Source organism: Patella vulgata, chromosome 3 (genome assembly GCF_932274485.2).
Source record: "Patella vulgata chromosome 3, xgPatVulg1.2, whole genome shotgun sequence".
Classification (NCBI taxonomy): Eukaryota; Metazoa; Mollusca; class Gastropoda; family Patellidae; genus Patella; species Patella vulgata.
Window position 1 is genome coordinate 33,960,410 of NC_065881.2, and position 21,963 is coordinate 33,982,372.

A 21,963-nucleotide genomic window follows, 5' to 3' on the forward strand; every position below is an offset into this window, starting at 1 on the left:
CAAACTAGCAGGATAGTGGAGTAAGGGGGAGTTACGGTCAGACGAACTCGGCACCTAAACACTATTCCGCAAATAAAACTGATACCAAACCCAGAGAGTGGGATAGTGGAGTACGGGGGGAGGCCACGATAAGACGGGCCTGGCACTTAAACACTAAAACGATGACATCTACCAATCCAGAAGCAGACGAGATCATCTACCAAACGATATGTTTTATATTAAATAAAGGGAAGAACTTCCCACTAAACCAAATCCATGGCCTAAGGCCAAATGGAAAGATTGCAAAATCATATTCTAAAAAACAGGAATCAGCTTCGGCTCTCCTATGTCTTGTCTGCGATATCACTTATGTGGAAGCAGACGTTAAACACCAAGAACGAACGAACGACGAACGTACATATAATATTGTTTTCTCACTTGATGTGCTCTTTAAAGAAGGCAAGTCGCTAACTCGATATCATTCACAGTCTTCAACGTTTCAAACACGACTAATTGGTCAATTTAAATGTTGTTATTTTACTGTGAAAAGATTGGCTTCTGATATCCAATATTTAAGACAAGATGAAAATTTTAAAATTGGCACATGAATCGCGTGCCAGAATGCTTTCGAGCACCATTTGTAATGAAATGACTCGATGAACGAGGCTAAACATATCCAAAGGGGAGTATACTTCCGGTGTAGATTGGTATATCCAGACGCCAAAGACTGCCATTCAATTGGACTCTTTGCATATTTCGCAGAACATAACGGATTTGAAATTACACTAAAAACAGACACGATTGAATGTAAATATCAGTTTATATACATGTACATTCATATTACTTATAATGAGTTGAGACCCATTTGTGTCCATTTCTAGGTGCCAAAGAATACGGATTTAGCTCCTTTAATATAATGTTTTAATCATTAACACTATTTTATAATGATGTAATTATTGTTATCTCTTATATGATATTTTAATAATTAACACTATTTTATAATGGTGTAATTATTACTGTCTGTACTATCTTAATTTTTCTTATACTGTTTTAATTATTACAGCCGTCAACACCACAATTATCACCTCAGGAGGAGCAGGACAAACTACTGGAAGAAGCTCTAAATGTTGTGAAGAATCAGGCCTTTCAGATGAAAAGATGTCTGGTATTAGATTTTATTTTAAAACATATAAGCTTACCGATAAGTTATCGACGGGTAGCCATGGGGCTAAATCATTCTAGCTCATATCGGGATTTGGGCATTTCTGTTGCATTCATATATAATGCGTGCTGCCAGTTGCTTGACATGACAGACTGGCCCAATTTCATACTTCATAATGATAGCCCCAATATATAACAAAGTCAGGATCAGGATAATACTACTTGTATTATTATAGAAAGCAACTAAATACACAACACGATATGTAAGCATATAAACATAGCCTAATGACAGACGACCTACTCTCATGAGACTCAGAACTCTAACTGTATCTAACATCTAATATAGTCTCCTTCAACATTACGTCCATTCTGAACATCTGAGACACGCTACCTGCGGAGAAGTATCTCAGACACAGTCAATAGCCATGATATCCATATCACGTGATCTACACATCACAGGTCATGACATTGACGTCAATGGGTCATGAGGTCAACAACACGTTACGTTACATTGTAAACAATAGATTTATCTTCAGCATTGTTTCCTTTGCACCTATAAAGACTATATAATTAGTCCAGTCCCGACATGTTCTCTCTTCTTCCAATGATTTTTCACAAAAATAACATTAGTCTGAAGGCTCAGCGCGGGGGGGTGTCCATCAAATGGGCACAAAACCAGACTGAACTTTTCTAGAGTAAAATTTTGCGTAGAATACGATGCCGAGTGGTTGGGGCGTTTTCGAGATATTTGGGGTCAAAGGTCAAATGGGTTCATTTGCACTAAAAGTGAATGCGCGGTCATTCTTGCATCATGAAAATAAGCTGAAAATAATCGAAGGTAATCACACTTTCAATAAAAATGTAAACTCGATGTTTTTATACGTCCACATTTTCATGTGGACGTATTTTGTCGTCGCCCCTGTCCCTCCGTCCACAATTGTTTGTGAACAGTCTACAGGTCACAATTTTTATCCGATTTGAACAACGAAACTTGAAATATAGGTTTATCACCCTAAGATCTCGGTTCCTTTTGATATTGGCATGTATCGGACTTTAACTTCATGGATTATTGCCCCTGATTGTACGAAAAATCACATTTTTAGCTTGTGAACACTGTAGAGGTCACAATTTTTATCCAATTTGGTTTAAACTTGAAATGTATGCTTATAACCCAAAGATCTCGGTTCCTTTCGATATTTGTGCATATCTTACCGTAACTTCCTGAATTATGGCCCACAACTGACAAGACAAAATGGCCGTTGTTCGTTATCAAATTGCGTAAAAATATGATATATCAAGGTTGTGGACCCTATAGTAGAGGTCACAGTCGCTCCTGTCCGTCCACAATTGTTTGTGGACTCTCTACGGGTCACATTTCTTATCCGATTTTGACGAAACTTGAAATATAGGTTTATCCCCAAAAAATCTCGGCTGCTTTCGATATTGGCATGTATCGGATTGAAACTTCATGGATTATGGCCCCTGTTTGTACGAAAAATCACGTTTTTAGCTTGTGGACCCTATAGAGGTCACAATTTTTATCCGATTTTGTTGAAACTTGAAATGTAAGTTTATAACCCAAAGATCTCAGTTCCGTTCGATATTTGCGCATATCGGACAGTAACTTCCTGAATTATGGCCCCTGCTTGTGGACCCTATAGGAGTCATAATTTTTATCCGATTTAAAAAAACGTTCTATTATATCACCGTTACACCCTAAGGATGACTGAGTTAGAATTTCGTGAAAATCGGCCCAAAATTGACAGACAAAATGGCCGCCGTTCGTTCCCAAATAGCGTAAGAATATGGTATATCAAGGTTGTGGACCCTATAGGGGTCACAATTTTTATCTGATTTTGTTGAAACTTGAAATGTAAGTTTATAACCCAAAGATCTCGGTTCCTTTCGATATTCGCGCATATCGGACCGTAATTTCCTGAATTATGGCCCCTGATTGTACGAAAAATTGCGTTTTTAGCTTGTGGACCCTATAGAGGTCATAATTTTTATCCGATTTAAAAAAAACGTATTATTATATCACCGTTACACCCTAAGGACGACTGAGTTTGAATTTCATGAAATAGGCCCCAAATTGACAGACAAAATGGCCGCCGTTCATTCTCAAATAGCGTAAAAATATGGTATATCAAGGTTGTGGGCCCTATAGAGGTCACAATTTTTATCCGATTTTGTTGAAACTTGAAATATAAGTTTATAACCCAAAGATCTCGGTTCCTTTCAATATTTGCCCATATCGGACCGTAACTTCCTGAATTATGGCCCCTGATTGTACGAAAAATCATGTTTTTAGCTTGTGGACCCATTAGAGGTCATAATTTTTATCCGATTTAAAAAACCGTATTATTATATTACTGTTCCACCCTAAGGACAGTTGAGTTTGAATTTTGTGAAAATCACCCCAAAATTGACAGACAAAATGGCCGCCGTTCGTTCTCAAATAGCGTAAAAATATGGTATATCAAGGTTGTGGACCCTATAGAGGTCACAATTTTTATCCGATTTTGTTGAAACTTGAAATGTAAGTCTATAACCCAAAGATCTCGGTTCCTTTCGATATTCGCGCATATCGGACCGTAATTTCCTGAATTATGGCACCTGATTGTGCGAAAAATCACGTTTTTAGCTTGTGGACCCTATAGAGGTCATAATTTTTTTCCATTTTAAAAAAATGTATTATTATATCACCGTTACACCCTAAGGACAGTTGAGTTTGAATTTTGTGAAAATCGCCCCAAAATTGACAGACAAAATGGCCGCCGTTCGTTCTCAAATAGCGTAAAAATATGGTATATCAAGGTTGTGGACCCTATAGAGGTCATAATTTTTATCCGATTTTGTTGAAACTTGAAATGTAAGTTTATAACACAAAGATCTCAGTTCCTTTCGATATATGCTCACATCGAATTGTAATTTCCTGAATTATGGCCCTTGATTGTAGGAAAAATCACTTTCTTGTTAGCGTGTTCTCTATCCATCTCTCGAAAATGTGGGCGTATCCTGCCTGGCAGCCGCTGGTTATCTGATTTTGTTGAAACTTGAAATGTATGTTTATAACCCAAAGATCTCGGTTCCTTTCGATATTTGTGCATTTCGGACTGTAACTTCCTGAATTATGGCCCCTGATGGTACGAAAAATCGCGTTTTTAGCTTGTGGACCCTATAGAGGTCATAATTTTTATGGGGGGTTGGATGACTGAATGGTTAGCGTGCGCGCGCTGTATCATAAAGCCTGTCATTGAGTCTACTGGCGTGGTTTCGAATCTCTGGTTGTACGTGGCAAGGAGTAGGGTCGCCTGACCAACCTCATGGGTTTTCTCCGGGTCCTCCGGTTTCCTCCCACTGCTAAAGACCCCTACGCGCAAGCGAATTCTTGAAATAAAATTAAAACCATATGTTAGTCTCGAAATGACCTAGTTTGTGTCGAGTGGACGTTAAACCCCATTTCTCTCTCTCTATAATTTTTATCCGATTTAAAAAATCGTATTATTATATCGCCGTTAAACCCAAATCGCGTTTTTGGCTTGTGGACCCTATAGAGGTAATAATTTTTATCTGATTTAAAAAAGCGTATTATTATATGACCGCTTAACCCTAAGGACAGCTGAGTTCGAATTTCGTGAAAATTGGCCCAAAACTGACAGACACATTGGCCACTGTTCGTTCTCAAATAGCGTAAAAATATGGTATATCAAGGTTGTGGACCCTATAGAGGTCAAAATTTTTATCCAATTTTGTTGAAACTTGAAATGTAAGTTTATAACCCAAAGATCTTAGTTCCTTTTGATATTCGCGCATATCGGTCGGTAACTTCCTCAATTATGGCCCCTGATTGTACGAAAAATGGCGTTTTTAGCTTGTGGACCCTATAGAGGTCATAATTTTGATGGGGGGTTAGATGACTGAATGGTTAGCGTGTGCCACTGTATCATAAAGCCTGTCATTGAGTCAACTGGCGTGGTTTCGAATCTCTGGTTGTACGTGGCAAGGAGTAGGGTCGCCTGACAGACCTCATTGGTTTTCTCCGGGTCCTCCGGTTTCCTCCCACTGCTAAAGACCCCTACGCGCAAGCGAATTCTTGAAATAAAATTAAAACCATATGTTAGTCCTGAAATGACCTAGTTTGTGTCAAGTGGATGTTAAACCCCATTTCTCTCTCTCTCTCCATAATTTTTATCCGATTTTAAAAATCGTATTATTATATCGCCGTTAAACCCTAATCGCGTTTTTGGCTTGTGGACCCTATAGAGGTCATAATTTTTATCTGATTTAAAAAACCGTATTATTATATGACCGCTAAACCCTAAGGACGGCTGAGTTCGAATTTCGTGAAAATCGGCCCAAAACTGACAGACAAATTGGCCGCTGTACGTTCTCAAATATTCGCGCATATCGGACCATAACTTCCTGAATTATGGTCCTTGATTGTACGAAAAATCGCGTTTTTAGCTTGTGGACCCTATAGAGGTCATAATGTTTATCCGATTTAAAAAAACGTTTTATTATATCACCGTTACACCCTATGGACAGCTAAGTTCGAAATTTGTGAGAATCAGCCCAAAACTGACAGACAAAATTGTCGCGCCTTGTTCTCAAATAGCGTAAAAATATGGTATATCAAGGTTGTGGACCCTATATAGAGGTCACAATTTTTATCCGATTTTGTTGAAACTTGAAATGTAAGTTTATAACCCAAAGATCTTGAATCCTTTCGATATTTGCGCATATCGAATTGTAATTTCCTGAATTATGGCCCTTGATTGTAGGAAAAATCACTTTCTTTTTGGCTTGTTCTCCATCCATCTCTCGAAAATGTTGGCTTATCCTGCCTGGCAGCCGCTGGTTAGCATTGGGATTGACTAATAGTTAATTTATTTCAGTTCTAAAACAAATATTTTAAACTTTAACGCAAATTTAGAAAATAGCCAAATTCTGGCTGGGATTACTGAGCAAAATGGCCATTCACTGTATACGTGCAAAATAAAAGCTAGCCATCAATTAATTTTCGTACATTAGTTACGTATACATCATAACGTCAGAAATAACTTATCAAATTAGTGGTTATACTCATTCACTCAACATCTCCCCCTTTTATATAATTAACATTCAAAATTGAATTTCTTAAAACTGTAAGACACTAATTTGACATGTTTGAATACAATATAGGCCTACTATTGTAATAATGAACTAAATATTAATGCTATTTACTTAATAACCCAATAAACTTTGTTCCATTTACTGCTTTACTAATCTAAATTTTTAATATCTTTGAATCGTGTAGGTGGTACAATATTGCGACCTGAACGACGAGGTTGAATATCAGGCGGATCCGGTGGATTCACATGCTGACGATAATAATCGTTTTCAGTTTCAACATCATTAGTCTTATCAAAAGCATTAGCATAAAATTGTACTTTGTTAGCAATGTATAAGTGGCGACTTTTATGTCTATATAAACCAAACTTATTTTCAATTATGTATGATCTAGGTTGAGTACATTTCTTAATAACAACACTGGGACCTGGGTCTACCCGACTTTTCTCCATCGAGTTTGGAAATAACTTTATCACCCAGTTTTAGTTCGTCTAATTCGCATGTGTTGTGATGTCTATTAAAATTTCTACGTGTTTGAAACTTTCTATAGTTATCTCTTCTCCTCACATTTTTAAAATTAGGCCATTTGTCGTCTCATCAGTAATTGAGTAGGACTCACACCTGTAACTTGTAATGGGGTTGATCTGTAGACCATTAATGCTAATGTTGGATCAAGTTGATTTAATATCTTTTTCGCGGTTTGTACAGCTCTCTCTGCTTCACCATTTGTGGACGCAAAGTAAGGGCTTGTTGTGACATGATTAATTCCAAAGTCACAACAAAAATTAGAAAATTCCCTAGACGCAAACTGAGGTCCGTTGTCAGTAGTTAGTAACTCTGGTATTCCGAATCTCGCGAAACTATCTTTAAATTTATGAATAACATTTCAGCTTGTTGTAGTACTTAAATAAACAATTTCAATGCATCGCATCGCGAAAATAATCTACAATCACCATATATTCCTTGCCCTTGAAAGTCAATAAATCTGCACCTAAATGTTTCCAAGGACAATCTGGTAGTGGTGTTGGTAATAAAGGTTCTTTATGTTGATTCGGTCTTTGACTTTGACAAAATTCACACGATTGAACACGATGAGCAATATCTTTAACCATTCTAGGCCACCAAATGCTCATATTTACTCGTTCTCGACACTTGTTGATGCCTAGATGTCCTGCATGAATTCGTTCTATCATCTCCTCACACATAGACACAGGAATGCCAATTCTACTACAGTATACTAATAATCTGTTAACTTCTGTAAGTCTCTCGCGAACAGAATAATAATCATATAATCTCGGATTAACATCACGTTTATAATGTGGCCAACCATAGCGTACAAAACGTAAAACATCTTGTGACGTTTCATCGTTTAAAGTAGCTTGACGAATAGTATTTAACTGTTTATCAGAAGCTGGCCATGAACTCACAATTGGGCTCATGTACATATTTACGTCACTTTCAAGTTCATTTATGAAATTTTCCCGTTGTGGACTTCTTGACAATGTATCGCTGATAAGCATTGTTTTTCTTGGTGAGTATTCAGCAATTGGATTGTAACGCATAAGACGCATTATCATTCTTTGACAGCGAATAGGAATTTGGTTAATATCTTTCCTATTTATCAGAGGGATTAGAGGTTTATGATCCGTAACTAGTCGATAAGAATTTAATCCCCAAAGGTATTTGTCAAATTTTTCACATGCCCACACTAGCGATAAACACTCCTTTTCAATTTGGGCATAACGTTCAGCGTCATTCAAAGTTTGTGAACAAAATGGTACAGGTTTCCAAATACCATCATGCTCTTGCATGATACAGCCTCCTAATCCATAGGAACTTGCGTCCCCACTAACCATTGTTGGTTTATGAATGTCAAATACAGCTAGCACAGGTTTCAAAGTTAAAATATCCTTAATTTTATTGAAAGCTAAGTCTTGGGCTTTATCCCATCTCCAAGCAACATCTTTGTGTAATAAATCGTTTAACGGTTGCATAACATTCGAAAGGTTTGGTATATAACATCCTAAATAGTTGATCATTCCGATAATACGACGCAATTCTGGAATGTTTTTCGGCACTTCAATGTTAGTGATAGCAGATACTTTATTAGGATTGGGAATTACCCCATTCGGCGTAATTTTATGTCCCAGAAAATCAATCTCTGTTTTCCGAAATATACACTTTTCTCTATTGAGTTTTAAACCACTTTCTTTTAACCTTTTTAACACATTTTGAAGATTTCTATCATGTTCCTCGAGGTTTGATCCAAAAATATAAATATCATCGATGTAAGTGGCGGTTCCTTGTAAATTCACTAAAATTTGATGCATTATACGCATAAAAATCTCTGGAGCGCTTGAAATACCAAATGGTAGTCTCTTAAACCTATATCGTCCCGATGATGTTATAAACGTTGTCAATTTCCGACTCTCCTCGTCGAGAGGTACCTGGTTAAATCCACCTGAAGCGTCTAACCGACTTATGTAACGCGCATTTGCTAACTTATGTAAAATGTCTTCAAACGTTGGTAAAATGTAACTTTCACGTTTAACAGCTTTAACTGAATTTCGGCCGGACATTTCAAATTTTCAGCCTGACAAATACTTTATAAAGTATATTATACAAAAAAAACTGTTAAAATTTACTATCTATACTAATATTTGTGACTGTCGTTTGTCTGTCTGTTTGTCTGTCTGTCTGTTCGCTGTTGGCAGCTACACTAGGTCTGCCCCGAGTCTGAAATTTGGGGTATAGGGGTAGCTCTGACCGGTGAGTAACATAGGCCAGGTGGCGTTAGTCTACCCCTTCCGGTATTGGGGTTATGAACCCAGAGCGAAGCCGGGCATTCTGCTAGTGTTTATATATTATACATACATTTATTAATAAAATAAATTGATGACTCACAACCTGGAGTTTTAAGTTTATATTATATCTATATGCATTACAACTTTATAGTTCATATAATAATGTCATTAATCTCTTTGGTGGGGCTGGGGACTAAATCCTAAAAACTCTGATTCAGATTCAGAGTTAAATAATGAATAGACATCTTGAGTTGTCGTAAATGGTTCAGAATCTGCCAAGTCATTTTTATACGCCCACATTGAAAAATGGTTGTATATTGTCGTCGCCCCCGTCCGTCCGTCCGTCCACAAGTTAATATCCGATTGACTTTAAATTTATACACAGTGTTCAAGCTCATGAGACGAAAAAGCCTATTGGCAATTCCATGCAAATGTGGACATGGTTAGTAAAAAATGAAACAGCAATTAGAACCATTTTTTTAAGTTTGTCTGGTCTATATATTCTTTAGGGTTTGGAATTAAAAAGAAATTGTAAAAATTCTAGTGACCTTTTTATATAGCACCATTATCATTTACCTTGACATATATAGAAATATCATTAACTGATTTGTAGCTATATAATGTTTTTGATTTAAAAGTTCCTAATTACTAATTTAAATATAAATCTTCTCCTTATTCAAAATAATAACAACAAATGTTGATATTCAAATGAGTCAGTTTTATAGTATATAATACGAAGTACATGGCACTCGTAACAAGAGTAACACAAAAAATGGAAAAACAATGATGGTTCAATTTGTTTTATGGTTACGTCGGCCATATTTTCTATGGAATATCTACTATTGACCATGTACTTAAAATAAAATGATTCAATATAAAATGTCATTTATTCTCCATATAATGGCACCTACAAATTTGTAACATGAGTAACAGAATCATTTATGTAACGTGAGTAATGCAATATGTGATGTGATTAACACACATTACCTCTATATATTTCAGCTAGAATTATTTTTATACGCCCACGTTTTCATGTGGACGTATTATACCATGGTCCCTGGACACTCTACAGGTTACAGTTTTTATCCAATTTTAACGAAACTTGAAATATAGGTCATCTCCCAAAGATCTCGGTTCCTTTCGATATTGGCATGTATCGGACCATAACTTCATGTATTATGGCCTTTAATTGTACGAACAATCACGTTTTTAGCTTGTGGACACTCTACAGGTAACAATTTTCATCTGATTTGATGAAACTTGAACTGCATGTTTATAACCGAAAGATCTTAGTTCCTTTTCATATTCGTGCATATCGGATTGTAACTTCCTGAATTATGGCCCCTGATTGTACGAAAAATCACGTTTTTAGCTTGTGGACACTCTAGAGGTCACAATTTTCATCTGATTTTGATGAAACTTGAAATGCATGTTTATAACCCAAAGATCTTGGTTCTTTTTGATATTCGCCCATATCGGATTGTAACTTCCCAAATTATGACCACTGATTGTATGAAAAATCACGTTTTTAGCTTGTGGACACTCTAGAGGTCACAATTTTCATCTGATTTTGATGAAATTTCAAATGCATATTTATAACTCAAAGATCTTGGTTCCTTTCGATATTCGCACATATCGGTTTGTAACTTCCTGAATTATAGCCCTTGATTGTATGAAAAATCGAGTTCTTCTACAGTTAAGAATTTTTATCCTATATAAAAAACAGTTTGAATATATCACTGTTACACACTATATCCGATGGTAACTTCCCGAATTATGCCCCCTGATTGTATGAAAAGTCACGTGGTGGAAACTGTATTATTATTATTCTAAATGAACTTGAACATATACTTTAATAAATTGAAATTAAAATTTTTGTAAGCTTATTTTTCGAAAATTTTAGGTATCTTTGGAATGTTTAAGTAAACCTACCAACAATTGGTTGAATAAGTGACTTAAGTACTACTAATAATTAGTATTATCTGTGGTTGGATTTATTTGAACTTATCCTGAAACATGTCATCACTTATAAAGTTTTATTTATAAGTGTTCTTTAGTTTTGATTTTACAATATGAATGTGTAACGTGAGTAACATAACGTGAGTAACAACATTTTCAACACGCTTCATGAAAAAAATCAGATCCTTTCCATATATTTATACTTTATTGCAAAGAAATAACTTAATAACATCCATACCTATGCAATAAATACTTATTATAAATAAGAGATTAGACTTGAAGGTTCCATGTAACACCATGTTTTTCAGATGTCACCCAAAAAAAATTATTTCATTTTTGTTTACATTCTATCTTATTATTTCCTTCCATCATTGATGGATGCCCATACACAATATTTAACATATCAATGTAGATTGTTGTTTGTAGTCTTAATCTCAATATGGATGGGGTTCTTTAAATGTAACGTGAGTAACGCTGGAATTGCCCCTATTGATTTTCAGCGATTTCCAATAAATACTGCCAGAGTTATGGCCCTTGATCACTTTGAAAAATCTTGTGGACGCGCTAGAGGCTAAAGTTAATATCCGATTGGCTTTAAATTTATGCACAGTGTTTAAGGTCATGAGACAAAGAAGCCTCTTGATTTTCAGCGATTTCCGATAATTACTGCCAGAGTTATAGCCCTTGATCACTTTGAAAAATCTTGTGGACGCACTATAGGCTAAAGTTAAAATCCGATTGACTTTAGATTTATACACAGTGTTTAAGGTCATGAGACGAAGAAGTCTATTGATTTTCTGCCAGAGTTATGGGCCTTGATCACTTTGAAAAATCTTGTGGACGCTGTAGAGGCTAAAGTAAATATCCGATTGACTTTAAATTTATACACAGTGTTTGAGGTCATGAGATGAAGAATCATAATGATTTTCAACGATTTCGGATAATTACTGCCAGAGTTATGGCCCTTGATCACTTTGAAAAATCTTGTGACGCTCTAGAGGCTAAAGTTATCATCCGATTGACTTCAGATTGGTACACAGAGTTTAAGGTCTTGAGACGAACAAGTATATTGATTTTCAATGAATCTTTATGACTTGAACAGCTAAATCCATGATGTTAAAAGTTTTGTATACAAAACATTAGCATGGGGCAGAACTTTATAAAAACCAAACAAATTCTAATGGTTTTCTGATAATTACTTAATGAGTTGTTACTCTTAATCAGATTTTAATGTATTATAAATGTTTCTTTACCGAAAAAAGTAAAAATATGCGACAACTCTTGTTGACTGCCTGGACAATATAGCTGCTGTAGTCGTATGTTTTGTTGCCTGGCAACCTATCTTTGATCCACTTTTCTACGATTCTTGTTTGTAATTTTCGAACTGGTGACGGCGATGGCCCCCGTTTAGAAGTGTCTTTATGAGAGACATTAGACACAGTACCAGTCTTTGAATTTTCTGGAACGGTCCCACTAGCTGGGATATCCGTGTCTGAGGGTTGGGAAAAGTAAGAAGTTATTTTATTCGACATGTTTTCAAGGCTCTTCTATTTACATTCACATTGGAATTGTCCAACAAAGTGAGATATATTTTGTATAAAAAAGTCTGTCCCTAATTACATCCATAGTCAACTTGAACATTTTCTTGTAAACTAATTTAAAATATTATTACTTTTATTACTAATAATTTATATAATTACATGTCATGTTAGGTGTGATTTAGAGCTAATCATATACGAAAGTACAAAAGTAACACAAAGCTACATGTAGCTACGAGACTCGAATAACCAGTGTAAAAAAGCCGATTCTCAATATTATTTATTATTTTATCTTCATGCGGCCGAGAGAGATACATGTATATATAGTAATATTTTTACTATGACTCGGGTCGTTGATATAACCAGCGTAAAAGAGCCGATTCTAAAAATTATTGATTATTTTATCTGCACGTGGCCGAGATATAGATAGTAACATTTTCACTATGACTCGGGTCATTGATATTTTTGTTCCTGGATTTTCGAGTCTAATAATAATTAGCGATCAACTCGAATTCGCGAATTGAAATTAAAGGAGCTAAATCGCTAACATTTGGGACCTAGAAATTGACAGAAGTGGGTCGCAACGCATATAATACTGTAATATGAATGTATATAAACTGATTTACATTCAATGGTTTCCGTTTTTACTCTTAATTTCAAATCAGTTATGTTCCACGAAATAAGCCAGCAGTCTCAATCGAATTCAAATTTCTAGCGTCTGGTTATTCCAGTCTACATACGCCGTTTGATATGGTGCAATGTGTCTAGCCTCGTTCCCCGAGTCTCTTGCTAGAACTGGGGCTGAAACGCATTATGGTACACGATTCGTGTACCAATGGTAAAATGTTTATTTTGTCTTAAATATTGGATATCAGAAGCCCATCTTTTTCCGGTAAGATCACAGCATCAATGTTGATTTAAATTGACAAATAATTTGTGTTTTCAAAGTTGAAGAATTTGAATGATATTGAGTTAGAGACTTAGCTACTTTAATAATATTTTTTGCTTAATGTTTTACAAAAACACGGTTGGACAATTATGTCCGGACGAAAGGCAATTTGGCCTGTCAAAAGGGGTCAATTCACCCGGACATTGTCTGTGTCCGGCCGTTTATTTCAGCGCTTGATTATAACTATGACGTCTATTACACAATGAACAGTTGTTGTGTCTATACCAATTCCTTTTATGTTCATATTGTACACGATTACGGTTAAATTTATATAAACATTGTTTATTGTTGTATCCTTTATTAAAGAGATGTTTTGGCTTTGATGTCCTCTGCGGTGACAAGTATTTACGGGGTACCCATGGTGACGACATGTTCTGAGGGCTATAGCGTTTGAAACTGTCTCGACTTCTGTGACCTTGTCTACTCATCGAATTAATGTCTAGTCTAGAATCTTCCGTTTCAAATTTATTTTGCGTTTTCACCAGGTTCATATTTCGCGCGATTTCTATAGCTCTATCCAAAGTTAAAGTATTTGACTCAATTTGCAGTTTTAATGACACTGATTTATCCTTTAATCCAACGACTAGTCTATCCAAAATTCTCCTGTCAACGTCATCAAAATCACAATGTTCACTGGCTTCATATAATCTCCTGATAAATAACTCTATGCTTTCATCATCTTCTTGGGTCATTGTATTAAAAACACTTCTGTCAAATATGACGTTTCTCTTCAGCACAAAATAATTGTCAAATTTCTTTAACACTTTATCATAATTTTCCTTGTCTTCATTCTTGTCGAATGTGAACATATTAAAAATTTTCTCAGCAGTTTCACCCATACAGAAGATAAGAGCACTGACCTGAATATCTCTGTCTTCTTGGTGTAATTTGCATCCTTTGCGATAACGACAAAATGACTGTTTCCAAACTGGCCATTCATTGGGCTTGTCAAACTGGAACTTTTCTGGTTGTCTCAATTTCGCCATTGTATTTTGTCAGCTTTATGAACGAATTTAATGTCCAAACAATTTAGTAGGTAAGCCGTAATTAATTTATTAGTTGATGAACGAATTTAATGTCCAAACACAACTCTGCTACAATCCTCTCCTCAGTTGATGAACGAATTTAATGTCCTAACACAACTTTAAGGTAAACCTGTTTACTTCTGACAACATGTTGCATTCATTTATAATGCGTGCTGCCGGTTGCTTGACATGACAGACTGGCCCAATTTCATACTTCATAATGATAGTCCCAATAAATAACAAAGTCAGGATCAGGATAATACTACTTGTATTATTATAGAAAGCAACTAAATACACAACACGATATGTAAGCATATAAACGTAGCATAATGACAGACGACCTACTCTCATGAGACTCAGAACTCTAACTGTATCTAACTGACCACCACGTGTGCAGACTTGCTATAGTCTCCTTCAACATTATGTCATAACGTCAGATCTAACTTATCAAATTAGTGGTAATACTCATTCACTCAACAATTTCCTCCGGCAAAATTGCAAATCAGTTCTAAATATTGACCAAAATGGTTAGAACTACAGTTTACTTGTAAAAAGAATTAAAATTGTTTCAAGCAAAGCTGGTTTCGGAATCATCATTCTGTAGGAAGGGTTGTCATTCAGCCTTTTTTATGCGCCCACATTTTCGTGGGGACGTACATTGTCGTTGTTCCTGTCCGTTCACAATTTGTTTGTGGACACTCTACAGGTCACAATTCTTATCCAATTTTGACGAAACTTGAAATATAGCTTTATCTCCAAAAGATCTTGGTTCCTTTTAGGACAAGCTAAAAACATGATTTTTTGAATAATCAGGAGCCATAATCCATGAAGTTTCGATCCCATACATGCCAATATCAAAAGAACCGAGATCTTTTGGAGATAAACCTATATTTCAAGTTTCGTCAAAATCGGATAATTTTTATCCGATTTAGATGAGACTTAAAATATGGTATATCATAGTTGTGGACCCTGTAGAGGTCACAATTTTAATCCGATTTTGATCAAACTTGAAATGCATGTTTTATATCCCAAAGATCTTGGTTCCTTTCGATATTTGCACATATAGGACCATAACTTCCTGGATCATTGCCCCTGATTGTACAAAAAATCACGTTTAGCTTCTGGCTCTGAACCCTGTAGAGGTCACAAGTTTTATCAGATTTTGATGATACATAAAATATATCTTTATGTTCCAAAGGTCTCGGTTCCTTTAGTTATTCAAACATATCAGACCATAACTTTCTTGATTATGGCCCCTGGCCCCTGATTGTACAAAAAATCATGTGTTTAGCTTGTGGACCCTCTAGACGTCACAATTTTTATCTAATTTTAAAAATTATTTTAATATATCACTGTTACACCATAATGATGGTTGAGTTTGAATTTCGTAAAAATCAGATTGAAACTGCCAGGCAAAATGGCTGCTCCTTGTACGCAAATAGTGTAAAAGTATGTAATACAAGGTTGTGGACCCTCTAGAGGTCACAATTTTTATCTGATTTTGATGAAACTTAGAATATATGTTTATATCCTGAAGATCTCGATTCATGTAGATATTCATGCATATCGGATCGTATTTTCCAAGATTATGGCCCTGATTGTACGAAAAATCGCTTCTTTTTTTGAGCTTGTTCTCTGTCCATCTCTTGCAAAATGTTGGCATATCATGGCAACTGCTAGTTATGTTTAGGATTTGCTCTTATTGTATTGTTGCTAATTGAATAGATAGCTCGCTAATTGAGCAGTTTTAGTTACCTTTATTATACGCTCACATTGAAATGTGGTCGTATATTGTCGTCGCGTCCGTCCATCGGTCCAGTGTCCACAATGGCTTCTGGACACTCTAGAGGCCAAAGTTAATATCCGATTGACATTAAATTTAAGCACAGTGTTTAAAGTCATGAGACAAAGAAGCCTATTGATTTCATCAATTTCCGATAATTACTGCCAGAGTTATGGCCCTTGATCACTTTAAAAAATATTGTGGACGCTCTAGAGGCTAAAGTTTATATCTGATTGACTTTAAATTTATACACAGTGTTTAAGGTCATGAGACAAAGAAGCCTATTGATTTTCAGCGATTTCCGATAATTACTGCCAGAGTTATGGCCCTTGATCACTTCAAAAAATCTTGTGGACACTCTAGCGGCCAATGTTAATATCCGATTGACTTTAAATTTATACACAGTGTTTAAGGTCATGAGACGAAGAAACCTATTGATTTTCAGCGATTTCAGATAATTACTGCCAGAGTTATGTCCCTTGATTACTTTGAAAAATCTTGTGGATGCTCTAGAGGCCAAAATAAATATCCGATTGACTTTAAATTTATACACAGTGTTTAAGGTCATGAGACGAAGAAGTCTATTTATTTTCAGCGATTTTTGATAATTACTACCAGAGTTATGGCCCTTGATCACTTCAAAAAATCTTGCGGATGCTCTAGAGGCTAAAGTTAATATCTGATTGACTTTAAATTTATACACAGTGTTTGAGGTCATGAAACGAAGAATCCTATTGATTTTCAAAGATTTCCGATAATTACTGCCAAAGTTAAGGCCCTTGATCACTTTGAAAAATCTTGTGACACTCTAGAGGCTAAAGTTATCATCCGATTGACTTCAGATTGATACACAGAGTTTAAGATCTTAATACGAACAAGTAAATTTTTATGACTTGAACAGCTAAATCATGATATTAAAAGTGTTGTATACTAAACATTAGCATGGGGCAGAACTTTATAAAAACCAAACAAATTCTAATGGTTTTCTGATAATTACTTCATTAGTTGTTACTCTTAATCAGATTTTAGTGTATTATAAATGTTTCATTACTGAAAAAAGTAAAAATGTGCAACAACACTTGTTGACTGCCCGGAAGATTTAGCTGCTGTGGGCGTATGTTTCGTTGCCTGGCAACCTATCTTTTTACTATTGGTAGTATCATAATATGCTGCAGCCAAAATAAACTGATACGGCATCTTGGCATTTCTTCACAACACAATTTGTAGTTTTTTGTCTATCATGTAACTAGTCAAGTAACTTGCAAAAGTTCTTATTCAATTTTGATGATAGACAAAGGGCACAATTGTCACGTGACAACCATAATTGAAATTGCTTTAAAATAAAATTCAGTACAATTTAATATAGTAAAAACGACAATATTTTAAAAATTAAACCTTTGTCAGAATGTGTATATAATAAAAAAAATCATTACGGTAAATGCTATTTAAAACTGATTTATTGACCTAATTCCAAGCAATATGTCACGTGTCATTGGAATTCAGCATTGGACATTCTATCGGAAGAATGTATTATCAATGACTGTTTCGCGGTGTATGCAGTGTTCTATCAGGGTATTATGCTCAATGAAGATATAAATTTTACTAACAACTGGTCAGTGAATCCATCAATGTATGATCCTGCTCTAGAGGCTAAAACTCATATCCGATTGACTTTAAATTTATACACAGTGTTTAAGGTCATGAGACGAAGAATCCTATTGATTACTGCCAAAGTTATGGGCCTTGATCACTTTGAGTTTAAGGTCTTGAGATGAACAAGTATATTGATTTTCAGTGAATTTTGATAACTTGAACAGCTAAATCCATGATATTAAATGTTTTGTATACTAAACGTTAGCATGGGGCAGAACTTTATAAAAACCAAACAAATTCTAATGATTTTCTGATAATTACTTAATGAGTTATTACTCTTAATCAGATTTTAGTGTATTATAAATGTTTCATTACCGAAAGAATTAAAAACATGCGACAACTCTTTGTTTACTGCCCGGACAATTTAGCTGCTGTGGACGTATGTTTCGTTGCCTGGCAACCTATCATTTTGGTTGATTAGAGATCTTGTTTATCAAGAACATATTTAGTTTATAAAGTAGAATTGTCAGTGAAAAATAAGTCATTTGTCGCTTCATTGTCCAGTGTTTACAGCATTATTTAGTTTCAGTTTAGGAGGTAACATAGAGCAGGACTCATCAATATTTCAAATCCAGATATAATGTATACTATCTTTTTATTTTACAGGACAAAGGAAAATTAATGGATGGCTTGAAACATGCATCAACAATGTTAGGCGAATTACGTACTTCCTTGTTGTCTCCAAAAAGCTACTATGAGCTTTGTATCCTTTCTTTCATTACACACCCAAATGGAAAAGTTGTTAAAAACGAAGTCATGGGTATCACAAAACCATCTTTTTTATACGCCCACATTTTCATGTGGACGTATTATGCCGTCACCCCTGTTTGTCCGTCCGTCCGTCCGTCCACAATTTTTTTGTAGACACTCTACAGGTCATAATTTTTTATCCGATTTCAACAAAACTTGAACTATAGGTTTATCTCCCTAAGATCTCGATTCCATTCGATATTGGCATGTATCGGACCATAACTTCATGGATTATGGCCCCTGATTGTACGAAAAATCACGTTTTTAGCTTGTGGACACTCTAGTTGTCACAATTTTGATCCGATTTTGATGAAACTTGAAATGCATGTTTATAACTCAAAGATCTTGGTTCCTTTCGATATTCGCACATATCTTATTGTAACTTCCTGAATTATGGCCCTGATTGTACAAAAATTATGTTTTTGGCTTGTAGTCCCTCCAGAGGTCACAATTTTTATCCAATTTAAAAAAATTGTTTTAGTATATCACCGTTACACCGTAATGAAGGTTGAGTTCGAAATTAGTGAAAATCGAACCAAAACTGACAGAATGTACGCGAATAGTGTAAAAATATGGTATGTCAAGGTTGTGGACCCTGTAGAGGTCACAATTTTAATCCGATTTTGATCAAACTTGAAATGCATGTTTTATAACCCAAAGATCTTGGTTCCTTTCGATATTTGCGCCTATCAAATCATAACTTCCTGAATTATGACCCCTGATTGTACGAAAAATCCCCTTTTTATACGCCTACATTTTCATGTGGATGTATATTGTCGTCGCCCTTGTCCGTCCGTCCATAATTTGTATGTTGACACTCTACAGATCACAATTCTTATCCGATTTTGACTTAACTTGAAATATAGGTTTATCTCCAAAAGATCTCGGTTGGTTTCGATATTGGCATGTATCGGACCGAAACTTCATGGATTATGGCCCCTGATTGTACGAAAAATCAAGTTTTTATCACCCACAATTGTTTTTGGACTCTCTACAGGTCACAGGCGATTGGCTGGTCTTCCTGCTGCGTGCGTCGAAAAATAACTAATTTCGCTAGAATTTTAAGAAAAAAGAAAGATTTATGAATACGGTACTCTTGTAAAATGCTCAAATAAAAGTGTTTTAAAATGGTTTATTGCTATTTTGATCGATAGACTCATTTATAGATTCATTTTTGTGAAAATCTCAATTTCGACCAAAATCAATATTTTCTCTTGCTTCATCTGTACTGCAATATTAGATTTTGTTGCATTCCAACTCATGTTGCCACGCGGGTCACAAAATATGAAAAGATAGGTTGCCAGGCAACAAAACATACGCCCACAGCAGCTAAATTGTCCGGGCAGTCAACAAGAGTTGTCGCATATTTTTACTTTTTTCGGTAATGAGACATTTATAATACACTAAAATCTGATTAAGAGCAACAACTCAGAAAACCATTAGAATTTGTTTGGTTTTTATAAAGTTCTGCCCCATGCTAATGTTTTGTATACAAAACTTTTAATACTGTATCATGGATTTAGCTGTTCCAAGTCATAAAAATTCATTGAAAATCAATATACTTGTTCGCCTCAAGATCTTAAACTCTAGTGTAGCAATCTGAAGTCAATCAGATATTAACTTTGGCCTCTAGGGCGTCCACAAGATTTTTCAAGGTGATCAAGAGCCATAACTTTGGCAGTAATTATCAGATTTCTTTGAAAATCAATAGGATTCTTCGTCTCATGAGCTTAAACACTGTGTATAAATTTAAAGTCAATCGGATATTAACTTTGGCCTTTAGAGCGTCCACAAGATTTTTTGAAGTGATCAAGGGCCATAACTCTGGCAGTAATTATCGGAAATCGCTAAAAATCAATAGGCTTCTTCGTCTCATGACCTTAAACACTGTGTATAAATTTAAAGTCAATCGGATATTAACTTTGGCCTCTAGAGCGTCCACAAGATTTTTTGAAGTGATCAAGGGCCATAATTCTGGCAGTAATTATCGAAAATCGCTGAAAATCAATAGGCTTCTTTGTCTCATGACCTTAAACACTGTGTATAAATTTAAAGTCAATCGGATATTAACTTTGGCCTCTAGAGCGTCCACAAGATTTTTTGAAGTGATCAAGGATCATAACTCTGGCAGTTATTATTGGAAATCGCTGAAAATCAATAGGCTTCTTCGTCTCATGACCTTAAACACTGTGTATAAATTTAAAGTCAATCGGATATTAACTTTGGCCTCTAGAGCGTCCACAAGATTTTTTGAAGTGATCAAGGGTCATAACTCTGGCAGTAATTATCGGAAATCGCTGAAAATCAATAGGCTTCTTCGTCTCATGGCCTTAAACACTGTATATAAATTTAAAGTCAATCGGATATTAACTTTAGCCTCTAGAGCGTTCACAAGCAATTGTGGACGCCGGACGGACGGCCGGACGGACGGGGGCGACGACAATATATGACCACATTTCAATATGGGCGTATAAAAATATACATAAAGTCGCCTTAATGCGTATATTAGGGTGTAACGGTGATATAATAATATGTTTTTTTAAATCGGATAAAAATTATGACCTCTATAGGGTCCACAAGCTAGAAACGCTATTTTTCGCACAATCAGGGGCCATAATTCAGGAACGGCTGCCACTTTGTCTGTCACTTTTGGTCCGATTTTCACGAAATTCGAACTCAGCCATCCTTAGGGTGTAACGGTGATATAATAATACGGTTTTTTAAATCGGGTAAAAATTATGACCTCTATAGGGTCCACAAGCTAAAAATGCGATTTTTCGTACAATCAGGGGCCATAATTCAGAAAGTTACGGTCCGATATGCGCGAATATCGAAAGGAACCGAGATCTTTAGGTTATAAACTTACATTTCAAGTTTCAAATAAATCGGATAAAAATTGTGACCTTTATAGGGTCCACAAGCTAAAAATCAGGGGCCATAATCCATGAAGTTTCGATCCGATACATGCCAATATCGAAAGCAGCCGAGATCTTTTGGGGATAAACCTATATTTCAAGTTTCGTCAAAATCGGATAAGAATTGTGACCTGTAGAGAGTCCACAAACAATTGTGGACAGACGGACGTCCGTCCGGACGGACAGGGGCGACGGCATAATACGTCCACATGAAAATGTGGGCGTATAAAAATATACATAATAGTCGCCTTAATGCATATGTAACAGTTACAAAATATTAAGGCGACCAAAATTTTTCTATTTTTATCAATTTTTTTTTTCTATGAACCAAACTT

At 35.6% G+C, this 21,963-nt stretch overlaps 1 long non-coding RNA gene across 1 annotated transcript; it reads left to right on the forward strand.

The window, feature by feature from the left end:
- Window positions 1–1,104: 1,104 nt before the first annotated feature.
- On the forward strand, window positions 1,105–20,493 carry LOC130012179 (uncharacterized). The gene is made up of 3 exons (XR_008787555.1): window positions 1,105–1,144; window positions 18,570–18,666; window positions 19,580–20,493. It is a non-coding gene; the product is annotated as an uncharacterized LOC130012179 (long non-coding RNA).
- The last annotated feature ends 1,470 nt before the right edge of the window (window positions 20,494–21,963 follow it).